Below are 5,807 nucleotides of genomic sequence, written 5' to 3'. Positions count from 1 at the left end.
CGTACTCCTACACATGCGGACTCGAGGGGGCTTCATACTCCAACACCGGTTCACTTTCCAGAGTTACAGGTAATTTGTTCAGTTCTTTGTAAGTTTCTGTTGTGCTTGCTCTTTCTGTGTTGCTGTGCTGCGTGTTGTTTCTGTGTTGCTCTGCTGCTTGCTGTTTCTATGTTTCTCTGTTGCTGTGCTGGCTGCTTGTTGTTATGCTATTTCTATGTCTGTTGTCTATTTCTGTTGTTGTTTCTGTGTATTTTTTATGTTTCTGTGTCTGTTCTGAGCTCTGAGATGTGTCTGCTGTGATCTGTTATGAGCTGTTGTGATCTACTATGAGCTGAGAGATGTGATCTGTTGTAAGCTGATCTGCCAGATGTGATCTGCGACCCGCCCCGATAACTAAAGCTATTAAAGCATGCAAAACAGAATTAATACATAATTAAAAGGAGAAGGGATAAAGAATTATGCCCTAGACGCGTGCTTCGCTCGCTAATAAAGCTCTTACTTCAACCTCGCAAAGGTTAGTCAGCACCCGAACAAAATATAAACTTTGGAGTTTTACGAACTTAAGGTATTCTCAACAATGGAGATGCCTTTATAGCTCCAGTCAAGTGTGTTCTTTCCCAAATGCCAAAGCCTTGGTATTTATAGGGAAATGTTATAATTTATTTAATTCTAAATTGAATAATTAATCAAAGCAATCACCATGCAACAAGTGTAAATAGGAGAGAGAGAGTTAGAGGAGGACTATGTCCATGGGGGGGACCATTGCCTTGCTCCTCAAGGCATGCTCCAAGCATTGGTCCCCACCTCTCATAAAACCGGCACCAATGCAAAGCAGCTGGGCTAGCTGCCAGCTAGCATGCTAGCACGCACAACATGCACTAGCCAGCATAGTCAGCACATGCGTGCTGCTAGCGAGCCACGCATGATGCTCGGTGCTGGGCGCTGGGCGAGGCCCCCTTCGCTGCAGCTGCTTGCTGGCCAGCACGCACTGCCCTCTCGCATACACACTCGCTTAGCCAGCATGCGTGCTGCTAGCGAGCCACGCATGTTGGGCATTGCCTCGCAAGCTGCTGAGCGTTGGCTAGCATTGTGCTGGTGCCTAGGCCATGCACATGTGCATTGCGGAGCATAGCGTGCTGCTTGGTGCTTCCATGGAAAGGCACGCACGCAAGACACCACGCATGCTAGCACTCGGTGCTAGCAATGGTGCTGCCATGCTAGGCACGCACGCATGCTAGTACCTAGTGCTAGCGATGGTGCGCCTAGCACACCTAGTGTGTCTAGGCTTGCGCCTAGCCATGCTAGGTGCATGCTAGCTCAAGCTAGCCTAACATACACATGGCTAGACCAATGTGGTGCTACGGCAATGCTCGCACTTGTTGCTTGTGATTTCCGACGCTCGGTCTTGACGCCCTAGGCTCGATATCCGATGTCTGTGCTCGTAAAACTCCGACAACTCATTGAATCCTTTCGGATTAATTCGTCGTCTCGGATCGGTTGTTCGATAAGGTTCGACCCGAAGAGTTCAATTAAGATTAAGTTGTAATATTAATTGTGCCTTAGTATTACTGATCGAAAGCGACCCCCACCTAGGCATTCCGATCACTTGAACTTACTGAAGAATTAGCTCTGTAATAATTCTGAACCCTCTATCAGAATAATACACTTGTTGGAAGGACACCATTCCTTTCAATCTCCCACTTGTCCTTCCGGACAAGTGTGCATACAGTGTATAGCCCACTTCCTATGTCGCTTAATTTCTCTTCATGAATTATAAGGTAAGATTCATCGTCATCCTTGTTACGTTCAGAAGTGTTTTTCGATCTCCGAGTTCGACTGTCAATAAGCAGATGATTTCTAAAATCCATCTGAGCACGACCATGCATTTTCACAATCTCGCTCTTCGAGCGGCCTTGTAAACAACGACATGTTCCCTATTGTTAATTGTGGGACATTTTTAGTCTTGTACAGTAAGTTTCTCTTACTAAGAGGACCTAATCTCCCGAGCGTTCCCTTTATGATCCCCAGTTACGGCAGACGTTAGGCAACATCAAAGAGAATAGTACTGAAATAAGAAAACTTCACAATCCTCATGGTTGAGGAAACAGGTTGCGATAGCTATAATGAGATATGTACTTCTGACAATTATGAACCTCTTAAAGTACTCTCATAGGTCTATCTAGTGTAGTTCTAAACTAGCACTTGTGCAAATGATTTATGACCATTACGTCCTTCCATCACAAGAAACGGTGCTGTAAATCATACCTACACACTAATCTCTGGTGGTCATCAATCGTCCATCAGTTAGATGACCTTGATTAGGGTCAATTTTTGATTTAAAAATTCAATGTTCACTTAATAGGTGTTTCTTTATCCAAGACATGGTCTTGATACCCTGTTTTGAATATTTCCATAAATCTAATGGACTCATTATTTAATTCTAAACCACAATTAAATAGCAATGGAGTGAATATAAAATATAAAATTTACTACTCCTTAAATGAATGGTTTTAATACAGTGTCTTACATTAAAACAATCAGTTTAATTAAAACACATGTATAGGGAATTCAAAGCCAATCTCCAACGTGCTTGATTCCCATTGCCTCAACGTGCTTGTTGTGTTTCACTTGAGGCAGAGGTTTAGTCAATGGATCAGCCACATTATCATCCGTTCCGATCTTACAAATTCTGATTTCACCTTCAGCTTTCCATTCCCTTATCATGTGAAATTGCATTTGGACATGTTTGACCTTCTGGTGCTCTCTTGGCTCTCTAACCTGAGCGATAGCTCTATTATTGTCACAGTAGAGATCTATAGGACCCCTGATGGGGGGTACAACACCAAGTTCACTGACGAACTTGCGAATCCAAACAACCTCCTTAGTGGCTTCTGAAGCAGCCAAGTATTCGGCTTCAGTTGTAGAGTCTGCAGTGGTTCTCTGCTTGGCACTCTTCCAGCTAAACGCTCCTCCATTTACGCAAAATATGTACCCTAACTGTGACTTGAAGTCGTCTCTGTTAGCCTGGAAGCTAGCGTCGGTGTAACATTCAACAACCAGGTCTTTGTGGCCACCATAAACTAGGAATTTATCCTTGTTCCATTTTAGGTACTTCAAGATATTCTTGGCCGCAGTCCAATGTGCCTCTCCTGGGTTTGATTGGTATCGGCTCGTAGCGCTTAAAATATACGATACATGTGGCCTGGTACATATCATGGCATACATGATCGACCCAATTAGCAAAGCATATGGAATCTAATCCATTCTCTCTCGCTCAACAGGTATTTGTGGACACTAATTCTTGCTAAGAGTTACGCCATGGGACATGGGTAGATGCCCTCTTTTGGCATTCTCCATGTTGAATCGTGCCAGTACTTTATCAATGTAAGTACTCTGGCTCAATCGAATCATCCTCTTAGATCTATCCCTATATATATTGATGCCCAATATGTACTGTGCCCCTCCTAAGTCCTTCATTGAAAAGCACTTTCCCAACCAGCCCTTTACGGACTCTAGTAATTTTGTGTTGTTTCCAATGAGCAGTATGTCATCGACATATAGGACTAAGAATGCGACATCACTTCCACTGACCTTCTTGTATACAAAAGACTCATCTGGATTCTTGATCAAGGCAAACTTGCTGATGTATTCATTAAATCGCAGATTCCAACTTCTACTTACCTGCTTCAGTCCATAAATGGACTTCTTAAGCTTGTATACCTTTCCATCATTGCTTGGATCAACAAAACCTTATGTCTCTTTCATATACACAGTTTCTTCCAAAATCCCATTTAGGAAGGCGATTTTGATCCATCTGCCATATTTCATAATCGTAATATGCAGCAATCGCTAGGATAATCCGGACAGACTTTAGCATTGCAACCGGTGAAACGGTTTCATCATAGTCAATCCCGTGGATTTGTCTATAACCTTTCGCCACCTACCAGTCTAGCTTTGTATATTGATACATTTCCATCTTTGTCTGTCTTCAGTTTGAAGATCCATTTGCAACCAATGGGTGTGTAACCCTCAGGAAAATTAACCAAGTCCCAAACTTGATTTTCAAACATGGAGTGCATCTCGGATTTCATGGCTTCTTGCCATTTAGCAGAGTTGGGGCTCGTCATAGCTTTTTTGTATGTCGCTGGCTCATCACCATCCATAACTAGGATGTCCTGATCATCGGTTAAGACAATACCAAGGTATTTGTCTGGTTGAGATCTTGGCCGTTGCGACTTACGAAGGGTAATGGGTTGAGCATTTACATTGTCTATTTGATTCTGACCAACCTTCTTAGTTGCTTCCAAAGCACTTAGATTGTCATTTTTATTAGGTTGACATTGTTGCTCGTCCTCTCAAACTTCGTCGAGTTCGATTTTCCTCCCACTTATTTTGAAAGGTGTTCCTTCTCCAAAAAGACATCATCACGCGCAACAAACACTTTGTTCTCGGATTTATTATAGAAGTAATACCCTTTGGTTTCTTTTGGGTATCCCACAAAAAAACACTTGTCTGATTTGGGCTGAAGTTTGTCCGAAGTTAATCGTTTGACATATGCTTCACATCCCCAAATCTTGAGAAAAGACAACCTAGGAGGTTTCTTAGTCCATAATTCATATGGAGTCTTTTCAACAGCTTTTGACGGAGCTCGGTTCAGTGTTACTGCCGCGGTTTGTAGCGCATGTCCCCGGAAGGAGATAGGAAGTTCACTAAGACCCATCATTGATCGAACCATGTCTAACAAGGTTCGATTCCTCCGTTCGGATACTCCGTTCCATTGAGGAGTTCCGGGAGGTGTCAACTCTGAAAGACCGTTTTCTTTCAAGTGATCGTCGAATTCACGGCTCAAATATTCGCCACCTCGATTCGATCGAAGTGCTTTAATTTTCTTGCCAAGTTGATTCTCAACTTCTTTCTGAAATTCTTTGAATTTCTTAAAAGATTCAGATTTATTCAACATTGGGTAGACATAGCCATATCTAGTAATGTTTGTTAATGAAGGTGAATTCTTAGGGGTAGTAGTTTAAGTAGTAGTATCAACTTTTGTCTAATCATATGTCAAAATCATGTAATTTTTATTGAACATATATTTGCAAGACAATTTTGAAACAACCATTGTCAAATTCTTACATTCAAAATATCTAGGTGTCCAACACCAGAGATCATAGTATGTTCAAAAGCATGATGAAAACTAAGATTAGTTTAATTACATGTCATAGACAAAATAGTGCATGCAAGCACGACCGAAAAACCATCTTCGTCGTCTACTTGTCCTTGCACATACACTTGATAAGCTTCTCACTTGGTCCCTGTAAAGGCAACATACAGTGAGTCATACTTGGTATCTAATACCTATGATAAGCTTCATTCACAAGTGTTTAAGGAATATACTTGAGGAAGATGCTACATTCCTCTCTTCTTCCTCCCGGAAGAGCTTGCATTCTCTCTTGTAGTGGCCTTGCCCACCACAATAGAAGCGACGCATCCTTGTCTTGACCTTGAAATCCCTCCTCCTTGATGGTCTTTTGGTTGCCCTAAATGAATTGGCTCAGTGAAGTAGCTCCACCACACTCTTCAAAGAATGTGTCTCATTTCTTTCAGAAATATATGCCCTTAGTGCATCATATCCTGAGTGGAGTGAAGTGAGCATAATATGATCAGCTATTCCATCTTCTAATGGAATTCCGAGGAGTTCCATGTGCTTGAAGAGCCTAGTCATTCTTTCCAAATGGGGTCGGAGGGGCATACTCGGTCTCAACTTGGTGTTGCAGACTGTAGACCAAAGATGGTACCTCTCTTTGGCAAGA

The sequence above is a fragment of the Chenopodium quinoa genome, unplaced genomic scaffold (genome assembly GCF_001683475.1).
Source record: "Chenopodium quinoa cultivar QQ74 unplaced genomic scaffold, ASM168347v1, whole genome shotgun sequence".
In the NCBI taxonomy this organism is placed as follows: Eukaryota; Viridiplantae; Streptophyta; class Magnoliopsida; order Caryophyllales; family Amaranthaceae; genus Chenopodium; species Chenopodium quinoa.
Note: the sequence above shows the minus strand (reverse complement) of the source record.